The 12,711-nt window shown below is 40.8% G+C and overlaps 1 pseudogene; it reads left to right on the top strand.

Annotated features, from left to right (window-relative positions):
- Positions 1–10,827: 10,827 nt before the first annotated feature.
- On the top strand, positions 10,828–11,532 carry LOC102442596 (annotated as a pseudogene).
- The last annotated feature ends 1,179 nt before the right edge of the window (positions 11,533–12,711 follow it).

Genomic DNA, 12,711 nt, shown 5'->3' with positions numbered 1-12,711 from the left:
GGTTAACAGTGCAAGCCCTGGGGTTAATGGCCAGTGCTTACACTTGCTTGCACGAACCTAGGGCAAGCCCTTAACCTCTCTGCACCTTAGTCTCTTCATTGGAATCTGAGAGGGATGATAACAGAACAGAATTGGTCTCATAGACTCCGCCATAGGTTTCAAACGTATAAACACACCTAGAGAGCTGTGCTTGGCAGAGAGACACCAGGGGAGCATTAACTGTCTTTGTGAAATCATCATGTTCGAGAAGCTAGGAGTTTCATCTCACACAGCACTCCATCCTCATTCTTCTTTACGCAGTGCCTGGACCTTTCTCATAAAAGCCCCCAAAATTGTTGCTCAAGAATTTTTACCATAGGCCCAGTCGAAGTGGCTCAGTTGGTTGAGCAACTTCCTGTGCACCGAAAGGTTGCAGGTTCAATTCCCAATCAAGGCACATACCTGGGTTGTGAGTTCAATGGCTAGTTGGGGCACCTGTGGAAGGCAACCAATCGATTTCTCTCTCTCTCTCTTTCTCTCTCTCTCTCTCTCTCTCTCTCTCTCTCTCTACCCCCACCCTCGGGTGAGGATTTAAAAAAAAGAATTTTCACCATAGAAGGATCTGTTTCACATCTAAGGCCTGTGTCTAGACTCAGTCTCCACAACATCAAAGCTTTTGTTTTCCAGGGTAGAAAGCCAGGGGATGAGCTTATTTTCACAATAAAAGAGTTGGCAGGACCCAGGGAAAACAGTTTCTCTTCTTAGGGGAGAGTCACAGACACAAAGCAATTGAAGTAGAAACTTGACTTCATTAGAATGCTTTTGGCCACCTGACTGCATTTCTCCATGTGCTTATTAAACAAGGCAAAATAAGCCACAGAGGAGTCAGGCTGACAGAAGTTGAAACATAAAAACTATTATTTTAGCCTTGAACTGGCAACTAACAGACTCCCAACCAGGCTGTCCTGGGTAGATCCTGGCATTCACACCCAGAGATTGGGGATTTGGCGGCAGTCAATTCCAGGGGTGGAGCTGAGGCCTGTGAGCCTCGTGGGCCCTGGCTAGACAGTTCCAAGCAGGTCCAGCGCTCATCAGCTCACTCACAGACATCCCCAGCTCCCTGAGGAGAAACAATTTTCACAGTCCAAGCAGCCCAAGATGAAAACAGAAACTATTTGCTGTTCCTCTAACATGTAAAAGAGTCCCTTCCAGCTGGTGTTCCTGCACAATAGGTTAGTCACTTCCTGCCGCCTTCCGGAGGTCAGGGCTGTGCATTCCTCTTCTCTCTCTCTTTCTAACCCCCACAGTTCTAGCCCTGCGTCTTGAACATGGTGGGTGTTCAATAAATATTTGCTATACATGTAAATGGCCGATAATCCAAAGGCCACCTTGGGTGCAGTGACTGCTGGCCGGTTATCTCTGAATGAGATCTTTTCTACTGCAGTCGGTTCCAAAACAGGATTAGAAACAGCCTGGGCAGGCACACCAGAGGGCCACGGCCAAGAGAATCTTGGCCCTGAATTCACCATTCGGTGTCACTGGGACTTTGCCTTGGAAGCTGACAGAGAAGCTATACCCAAAACGGAGCCAAGCCATTGCCCCCAAGGATGCGGGAGCAGGGAGTGCCAGGTTGGCTCAGCTGTTTGGATCCCTTCAAACCATCCCCTTCTTGACTTGTCAGGTTAATCACAGCTGCGTAAATCCTACTCAAATTGGGAAATGAAAGCACTGAAGCGCTGCTCCGTTACCCCATCAGGTATACATCCTATTCCTCTGTCCTCACCAGCAGACAGTCAGAAGTGCTCACTCCTCACCTTCCAAAGTCTTCATTAAGGCCTGGACAGTCCTCTCAACTCTTCTCCTTACTTACCTTGGGAACAATTGCAAAACCATCATTCCCAGAAACCACCAGGACAGAATTCCCTCAAGCTTTGGAGGAGTCCGTGGCTTGCCTCCTCCCCAAATGAGGACCGAGGTTTTCTTCCTTCTGCTCGGGACACTGTCTCTTCACCCAGGCACATGTCTTTCAGCATCCCCGCACTTCATGGTGGCCTCAGCAGAGCTGTTTGCGCCTTTTGACATTCATTTCAGCAGCTCAGAATCCAAACCCTTTCTATGTTTGGTGCATTTCTACCTGAAGAGTTTTCTATCGGTGCTAAAAAATACCAGGTACTTGCTTTCTTAGCATTATTTATAACTAGGCTCAAGTTTGTAACTAAGCAAAAGGAGACCCATCCATATAGTCTGGTCTCAGGAGCTAGGGACTCAAGCAAAACAGAATAGAGGGTTCTTTCTCCCTTTTCCTTTCCCTCTCCCTCTCCCTGCGATCCCCAGACCCCACACACTCACCGGTGTTCAGTGCCATCAGGGAGCAGTGGCTACAAGGTTGAGTCCTGGACAACAATGGTGTCAGCACTGGTTGTGGTAAAAGCAATTTCCTGATGCAGAAGTGGTACAATTGTTTACATCTATGTCTTGGTGGCAACTGAATACTAGTTATGATGCTTTGGTTTGGGATGTTGATTCTGGCAGCTCTGCCTCTGGGTTGGCATTGCAGCCCTCCCAAGGATTCTGCCCCCACATCCAAGTTGATGCATACTGTTTACAACTGAGAGCTCTAATGCAATAAATTTTCTATAAAACGGATGCTTTTCTCCAAAATCTCGTCTCATAATTGTGATTGTTTAGGACGCCATAGGCTTAGTCTAAATCGTTAGTCAGGGTGCAACTTTCAGACACGTAAACAGGTGCATTGAGGTGGTTCAACTGAAGCCCACGCTCACCTAGCCAGGGAGCGGCAGAGCTGAGACCTGGATCCAGGTTTTCCAAATCTAGTACTTTTTATAATACTCTGCTTCTCACAGAACAAATAAACAAATCCCTTGTGAGCTGTCAAGTCAGTTTAATAAAGTGCTATATTTTAAATTTTCTTGAAATAACTTTAACGTTATATTAAAAGTATGAACTATACATCCTAACCCAATGAAATCCTTACATATTGTTTCTCATTGTCACACAGTGTAGATCATTACTAATAACGCACAATTTACAGGCCAGTCAAGGCAAAGCTTGTGCTAAATCTACAAAACCTTTTTTCTACACACAGCTAATTGGCTCTTCTGCAATGTGCAATTTCTGCTCCCACTCATGGAATTGTATATATATATATATGTATAGTTGATAGTATTACAGATATCTCCCATCCCCCACTCCTTTATCCCTCTTCTCCAAGCTCCTACCCACCCCCCTGGAATTGTATTCTTATCAAGAGTCAGTTGTGTTTGTTCTGAAACTTATTTATGACCATTGCAGCTGTTATTGCAATTTCATAATTTAATGAAATGTTGGGGGGAAACAATGAAGTACTACTACAAAAAGAATTTATTGTTTTGAAAGGATTCAATAGAGGCAAGTTGGTGAGGAATTGAGAAGTTTATAACCGTAAAGCTTCAAAAAAATTGTAGAAGTATAGAAATATTCTGTTCTTAGAATACATTCTAACTACATTTAAGTTCTCAATTGAATTTAAAGATTTTGACACTCAATTACAGAAGATGCATTATGGACATGGTTTATATGAGAAAGAAAAACAAGTATTCCAAACAACAGAACAGTTCTTAAAGAATGATCTGAGTTCATATCAAAATATTGAAGAATGAACATAAATACATGCTTAAAAGTATATTTAAATAAATTGTATCCTTTTTTATGACTCTATACTTTTAGCTGATTTGTTGATTAACTGACCACCTATCTCCTGAGTCTAGTCATATCAGATTGCAGGCAACTATTGTAATTATATTCATGGTCATCTCCTGGCAGAAAAACCCACTTGCTCTGGATGATGTGGTTATAGGACAGGCTTGATTATCTGTGGCCTTTGTCAGGGTGCTGTTGATCTAGTTTCTAGACCATTTTTGCTGTATCAGACAGCTTCAGTGAGGCGGATTTGTCCTTCTAATCATAACTCAGAGAATCTGGAATCCAGTGCTTGCAGGAGAATTTCCAGAGACTTAGCTCTCTTAAAGAAACCATTAGTTTGTGGTTTGCCCTATGCAGAAAGATAGTCATGAGACAACACTAGGTGATGTGAAATTTATATCAAACCTATCATTATTGACTGGATGTTTGTGTCACAGCCCTCCTCCCCCAAATTCATCTGTTGAAGTCATAATCCCCAACATGATGGTATTTGAAGGTAGGGTCTTTGGGAGGTAATTAAGTTTAGATGATGCCATGAGGGTGGATCTCCCATGATGCTATTAATGCCCTATAAGAAGACGAAGAGCTATGAGATCTCTCTCTCTCTCCCTCTTTCCATTAGCATGCCAAGGAAAGGCCATGTGAGCACACAACAAGAAGGAAGCTGTCTGCAAACCAGGAAGTGAGACCTCACCAGACACTGAATGTGCGGGCACCTTGATCTTGGTCTTCCAGTCTCCAGAACTCTGAGAAATAAATGTCTGTTGTTTAAGCCACCTAGTCTATGATCTTTTGTTATAGCAATCCAAACGGGCTAAGATACCTACCATGTGCCAAAAACAATTTTAGACTTTGGGTATACAAGGGTGAACAAAACAAAGCTTTGCTCTAATGGAGGTTAGATTCCAGTGGAATCATTTATCCTGAGAGGTTCTGGAGGATACGAATTGTGTGTAAATCATCTTTGTATTTCTAGCACTTAGCACTGTGTCTGGCACGATGTGAATGTTTAATGAGTTGAATTAAATATAATTGAATTCAATCAAATCTGATTTTCTGAAAGTAAGAAATCATCAAACTTGGTAGTTATTTTTCTATCATATGAGAGGTTCAGACTGTTCTCTATTTCTTAAAATTTGTTTTGAATGACATAGCAACCTTGTTTGAATTATGCCTCAACTGCACATAGACAACCCTATTTCTCAAGGAGAATTTTTTGCCAGAAGCAGACTTTACATCAGAAAATTGAATTCCAAAAGATTATATCAGGGTTTCTAAAACAATTTTTAAATATGGCATGTTTACATACAGGAAACTTGGGTCCTGAGAGAAAGTTCCAAAGTAAGCTATGGAAACAGTCAAAGATCAAGATATATAACAAGAGAATTTCATCCAATCATAACATAAAAGAAATAAATATTAAATCTCCACAAACTGTATATAAACATTCTAAATGTATATGCACGTATGGACATTAATCAGTTTGTCTTCTTCCTGCAACACCCCCTACTGGAACTTAATATTTAAATGGCTATTTTTATATTTTCAGTTCATAGGTATTTTTAACACAGAAATTTTAATTTGGCAAATATTTGCATGCCTACTTTGTGCCAGGCACTGTGCTAGGGACACCAGATGGTTTAGGATCGAGCATCAGCCCATTTTCATACTGATTTCTCCCCGGAAACAGATAGATGTTCTCTTTTAAGTCTGCTTCCACAGACTAGACTTTTCCCAGCTTGTGAGAAGACAGCTGTCATGTAATTCTCAGTTCTCACTTCCTCATCACTCCTAAACGAAAATTATATTCTTAAAACAGTAGAAGAAAAGTACTGTGCCTTCATGAAATCTAACCGTTTGTTCTGAGATGTTGTTTTCTAGAGCTGGCAACCATGCAATTTGCCTGTGGAACTGAAGAAATGGTGTCTGGTGAGGCCAAAATGGAAAGGAAGGTTCTGGTTACCCCACTCTTCCTGCTGCCCTATTTGGGCTCCTAGGCAACTCACCAGGAAGCACTCATCTATGCTTTAGTAAGTAAAGGAAACTGCAGTTTTAACAATATTATTAGTACTATTATTCTTAAAAGTTGGCCTCAAAAATCAAAAGAGGACCTTAGGGAGTGGTGCAGAAACTTTCAAGGGGTAACACAACATTAAACATCTAACTGACAAACTTTAATCTATACTAGATCCTCCGGATCTTCCAAAGATGTAACTAAATGTCTTCAGAAATGTCTTCTTCAGATAATTAGGTAGCCATGGAAGCATCAAAGCCTAATGCTCTGGGAGAAGACTGAGGTGATGTGGGGAGTTGATTTTAAGTTTCTTTAATTGATGTGATAATCAGCAAGAGGATAAATGGAGAAAAGTGCAATATATTCATGGGGGAGGGGGGACAGAATACTGGATCTTAATAAACTCTAAGACATGGGTGTCTGTTTACCTGAGCCTTTAGATGGCTTGTCCAGTTTGTATCCTTTCAGAAACAAAACAACAAAGAATGAACATCATTCATGCCCTCTGGACAGCTGCCAGCTGATCTCTAAAGACACTCACTATAGGACGCTAAGCATATGAACAAAGCAAAAGCAAATGGTATTTGGTTCAATGCTTTTTTAAAAAAAAATTAAAGGCGGCTTTCCCATTTTGTGATTTTTCCTCCCCAAATGCACAGCTTTTCCTGGATGGAGCTGTTATATAACTGCACTTACAGAGGGAGGGTAATTTGCTGGCCCCAAAGGAGTTCCTGGAATACTGAGAGAATATGTTACGAGATGGGCCCCGAAAGAGTAGCATCTGGTTGCCCAAAGTATAATGCTTGTGGCAGAGAAATCACCATAAATAGCTTTAACACAGACCAAATGTGTCCACTTCAATCCAGTGTTTTATCACCCCCAAGGGAATTTACCAGAGTGAAGGGGAAAGGGGGAGGGAGGAGTCATTTTAGCAGAGCATGGTTCATAACTTTTATTAAGACCAACAGGTTAGGGAGGGTCTTTAATAGCTGTAAGATGGAAAGCTAAAGTCATTGTTATCCAGACACATTTAAGAATGAAAACAAAGAACACAGAGAAAGAAGAAAACCAGACTCTCTAAAGGCTGGGGGAAGAGGAGGGATTATATTTAAAAGGAAATTTGAAGAAACAGAGAGGAAAATTTTATGTGTTATTGTTGTTGTTTTCTTAATTGAAATATACCTTTGTTGGGGGAGGAAATCATAACTAAAATTTCCCAAGTTGTACAATATTCTGATCCTAATCAATTCAGTATTTTCTTACCCTGTCTCCAAGGAAATGGATTGAGGACTCCAGTCTTAGGAGAAGCAGCATGTACTAAAAGTGAAATAACAAGCATGTTCATAGAAGGAACATAACCATCAAATACACTGGTTTGCTGAATTAACAAAACACACAACTGTTGGTAATTCACATTCGTGTCCATGCAAAAAGTACATGCATATTAAAGAATTATTTGTTTTATTTAAATAGTAATAAGCAGCCATGTGGCATGGATAACGAGCATTTTAGTACAATGTATAAGGTGCATCTCACTCTCTTTCTGAGGAGGTCAGAGGAACACCACACATAAAAAGCAATGGATTGAATTCTAATGAAATATAATCTCCAAGGGAAATTCAGGTATCCCATGGAGGGCCCGATAGGATAACTAAATCACTGGCATTCCATTGCCAGTTAATGGCAGTGAAACACAATGTGCCAGTAGTTCTGAAGACTTTGGCCAATGTCCTGGCATCACCAGAATCCTGTAGCTTTGAGAAATTAATCTGAACTTGGACGTGAAATCCAACCACAGTAACCACTGCACTTTCCTCCTTTCCTCCTTATGTGATTTGTTTTGGACTGCTCTGAATCCACTCTCCAGCGAAGTCATTGGGTGTCTTTTGGATTCAGTTACATGTACTTCAATTTAAATAATGTTGGATAAATGGAATAATTAAATATAAATAAGGCCTGGCATATGGGCAAAACTGAGGTTTCTATCTCATTCCATCTTGCAAACTATTCTTTTCAGATCTAACTGTGTGCAGGCAATTTAAATCAGAAATGGCTTTAGTGTTTCCCCTGCTGCTATCCTACCACTCGTATAATGAAAGAGCTACCTGTCATCTTCATCAGCACACTGCAGCACGCAAACAACCCCAAGCTTAACACAGATGATTGATGGAGCCACTAAAGGCATCGAATTCCTATAATTGAGCTGTCTGAACAATATCAAACGCCCACAAGATGTGGTGGGGAAAGGACTCATCAAAAATAAACCCTGTTTAATTGGGATCCCTGGTCTCCTTCCTGACTTTGTCTCACCCTCTCACCTACTATGTCAACCACTATGAAGTCCTACGCTGCCTTGCCCTGGCAGAATTTTGTGATTTAATAAAGGACCAACACCTTGCCCAGTATAACCTGTACACACTCTGTATGCCTTCTATTACTGAACACACGCCTCTGACCTCTTTTGACTCTCTGGCAGCTGCCTTTGTTCTCTGCACCAAACCTGCCTCTGTTGAATAACAATTCAGCTCGGCTCTCTGGCCTCGACCACATCTGATAATTTTCCTTCTGGGTCATCATGCTGTCCTTCATTGCAGATGTTGACTATAATTAATTCCTTTTGCTAAAGCCACAGAAAGCCAGGTCCCTCCAAAGCCGGTGCCAGCATCCTGGGCTAATTGCACTTGTATAAACTGCTGCCCAACATCCACTCACTTCCACCCATTCCTCCCCTCCTCTTCTCTGAGCTGCCAGTCAAGAGTAGAAACTCTTTTAGTGCCTGCATGTTTCTACTTATAATGAAGTAATTACAGCGAATGTTGCTTTTGTTAAAGTAAAGCCAGTCTTAGCCACACAGTTACAACTGGGTTTTGATGGTGTGTTTTCATTTAAGGATGACAGTCCTTGAAGGGTGTTCTTATCACCTTGGAAGGGGCAAAAGGAAAGATTGGAGGTGACAGAAATATTCTATAACTTGGTTAGGGTGGTGGTTACCTGAATATATACATTCGTCAACAAACTCTACTTAAAACTATATTCATTATATTGTATAAAAATATAATTCAAAAAGCTGATTGTAAAAAGATAGCTATAATTATGCTAAGTACAATAAGCCAGTCAGAGAAAGACAAGTGTCACATGATCTCACTCATATGTGGAATCTAACGAACAAAATAAACTGATGAACAAAATAGATCCAGGGACATAGAAACATGGAACAGACTGTCGAATCTCAGAGGGAAGGTGGGGAGGGTGGGTAGGTGGGAAGAGATCAACCAAAGAACTTGTATGACCCATGGACACAGACAATAGGGTGGTGAAGGCCTGGGGAGGGCGGTGGGGGCAGGTTAGAAGAGGACAATGGGAGAACAATGGAAGAACAAGGGGACATATGGAATACTTTCAACAATAAAGATTTTTTCAACAATATAGATAGAGAGATGATAGAGATAGATAGATGATAGATAGATAGATAGATAGATAGATAGATAGATACAGAAAAAAATGAAGCATCAGCTGACTGCAAAATAAATTTGTCCAAGTGACACACCATTAACAATTTTATACCCAGGATTGAATTCCCTCAACTGAATATAATTTGGAGTTTTCATTTCATTTAGAAACTGTTAATACAAGGCTCTAAAAGGCCAGCATGTCATCTAAGGCCTGCCAAGTGTGTGATCAAACAGCATGAATTATTACCTTGACACAACTGTAGGAGAAGCAAGCAGCCTAATTTCCCCTATATACACACTGCTGGGGGCAAGAAACTTGGTTTCAACAGAGAATTTCCAAGAATCAGCCTCCGCCACAATTCTCACTTTCTATCTAGGGAGTTAGTTCAGACCTACGGGCAAGAACTTAAAAGACATAGGAAGAAAATTCACTAATATAACATTTATAGAGCAAAATAACATTTGTTTTCTTCACTGTGCAAGGATACCTTGAAGGTGAGAGCCAAGCTCAGCTGCTAATTATAAATCAAAATAACCCTTTCATTTCCACCTAACAAAGAAGAGAAAGGGGAGAGGACACGGTTACAAGGTAGTATTCTTACCTAGTGGGAATACTAGAAGAACGCCATTGCTGACAAAATGTGCAAGGTATATAAATCATATGAAAGCGTGATTCTCCTTGGACAGGGTTGAATTGTTCAATAGCAACTCTGGGAAGGACTCATACAAACAAGGGAAAAATAAAGTTCTGAAATGAGGTACAATTTCTTAATATCAGTAGTTATGGAGCAAAACAAAAATACCGTAAAATAGTCCGTGTTTGATCAACCCTTGATTATCCAAATTACTGATATGTAGAAATGCACATAAATTCCAGAGTAGTTGGTAATTAAGAAAACCATATTTAATTTCAGAGAGCAGACACACACACACACACAGTTACACTGCCCTAGTCTTAGCATTATTTACACTCCGTCCTGTTGTTCACAATGTGGATTCCAGCTAAAAGCTGGAGCAGAAGCCAGGCAGTAAAAGATGTGCATACGTGTTCCATGAGAATTTTCCCCGCATTTTAAGATGGATGTTGACAAATGACTTTGAAGTAGCTCAGAGAGAGAGAAATCATTCCTTGAGCATGATGCTCCTTTGCTCATATGAACGAGTATATTATAACATTTATTTTTATTTAACAAGCTGGCAGCTTTCCAGCTGTACATTAGGAGGCATTTCTAAGTCAGTTGCATGGTCTTCTTCAAGGCATTTCTTCACCGTTCAAGGGATTGCTGTCTAACCAATCACATCAAGAGAATCAATCTAATCAAGTACACGTGTCTGTGTGTTAGCTCATAGCAACTCCATGAGATTGGTATTGTTATATGACCATGTAACAGACAAAGGAACTGTGGTATATAAAGGATAATGAATAGGCACAAAGTCACATAGCTAGTAAATGGTGGAGCCAGGATTCAAACTCAGGGCTGTCTTAAACCTAAGACCACACAACTACAGAGAGCAAGATCAGATACTGGTGCCCCATAGTACATCCACCTAATTAGGACATTAACAACACTAAAAGCTGAAACCTCACATGCATTGAAAAGAAATTATTGTATATTGCATTTTTTTCCCATTAGAGAAGACAATAAGTTGGAGTGGTTAAGAACGCAGACTATCCTTTTCCGTCTGCCCGCAGCCATCAGGTAAACCAAGATGGGCGCTTACAAGTACATCCAGGAGCTACGGAGGAAGAAGCAGTCGGATGTAATGCGCTTCCTTCTCCGGGTGCGCTGCTGGCAGTACCGCCAGCTCTCGGCGCTCCACAGGGCGCCCCGCCCCACCCGGCCCGACAAAGCGCGCAGGCTGGGCTACAAGGCCAAGCAAGGTTAGGTCATATATCGGATTCGTGTGCGCCGGGGTGGCCGCAAGCGCCCTGTTCCTAAGGGTGCGACCTACGGCAAGCCTGTCCACTACGGCGTTAACCAGCTGAAGTTTGCGCGAAGTCTTCAGTCTGTTGCCGAGGAGCGAGCTGGACGCCACTGTGGGGCTCTGAGAGTCCTGAATTCTTACTGGGTTGGTGAAGATTCCACGTACAAATTCTTTGAGGTTATTCTCATTGATCCATCCCATAAAGCTATCAGAAGAAATCCTGACACCCAGTGGATCACCAAACCAGTCCACAAGCACAGGGAGGTGCGAGGGCTGACATCAGCGGGCCGCAAGAGCCGTGGCCTTGGGAAGGGCCACAAGTTCCACCACACTATTGGTGGTTCTCGCCGTGCAGCTTGGAGAAGGCGCAATACTCTCCAGCTCCACCGTTACCGCTAATATAAGTAATGTTTGTAAAATCCTTACCTAATAAACAATTTAGGACAGTCAAAAAAAAAAGAACGCAGACTATGTAGCCAGACCACCTGCTTTCAAATCTCACCTCTGTTATTTAATAGTTGTGTAACAAGCACGTTACTTAACTTCTCTGTGCCTCAGTCTCATTATCTGTGAAATAGGCATAATAGTGCTACTTCACATATAAGGCTTTTATAAGGGTTACATTTATGTGTGATACTAGTATACTAGTATTGGGAGAATCTTTTTTTTTAGTCTATATCTTTTCAAGATGCAAACTGAATTACTTAGAGAAAAATATTTGTGGTATTAAGATAGTGGGATTGGATGGCTATAGATAAAACAAAGGTGGCCATGAGGGAATACTAGTTAAAAATGAATCGAGACTACGTGGAATTCATATACTCTACATACACATGTACTCCTGCTTGTGTTTGGAATTTTCCATAACAAACAGTTTTTTAAATATTTTATGTAAGACATTTAAAATTATACCTGACACTAAATTACAGTGAGCACCATATAACAGTTAACATGGTTACAGCAAGAGCTGCATTTTCAAAACACTTATATGGATCTATATTAGTTATATTTACATTTACCCTCTTTTTTATTTCTAGCACATAAGAAAAAGTAAGCAATAAGAAATATATGTTCCATATCTAACATTGGCTTAGAGGAAAAGGCAACTGAAACCATCCAAGGAGCTGTTATCAAAGAAAACAGAGGGCCCGGCTGGTGTAGATTAGCAGTTGAGCGTTGACCCAGGAACCAAGAGGCCACCAGTTCAATTCCTGGTCAGGGCACATGCCCGGGTTGTGGGCTATCTCTCTCTCCCTCTCCCTTCCTCTCTGAAATCAATAAAAGTATTTTAAAAAGAAGAAGAAAACAGAGGACTGAGCCATCGTCCAGATAAGTATTAAAGTAAAGAATCTGATTTAATGTCCAGGTCCTTGAAGTAAAAAATTCCAGGTCAATAGGAAAAAAAACTTAAAATTGAGGTTTATATACACAATCCGATTAAGTGGGATAGTACAGAATAAAGAGAATAGGATGTGGTGTCAAATAACAAAAATAGTAATAATAATAAATCACATATGTATATTGAGGAGATATGTGTGAGATACTATCACAAGAGGTTTTACAATTTATTATATCATTTAATCCTATCAGCCACCCACCCTGTTAAGTAGACACAATAATAATTATCTCCATTTTATA

The sequence above is a fragment of the Myotis lucifugus genome, unplaced genomic scaffold (genome assembly GCF_000147115.1).
Source record: "Myotis lucifugus unplaced genomic scaffold, Myoluc2.0 scaffold_238, whole genome shotgun sequence".
In the NCBI taxonomy this organism is placed as follows: domain Eukaryota; kingdom Metazoa; phylum Chordata; class Mammalia; order Chiroptera; family Vespertilionidae; genus Myotis; species Myotis lucifugus.
This window is presented reverse-complemented; position numbering and strand designations above follow the sequence as displayed.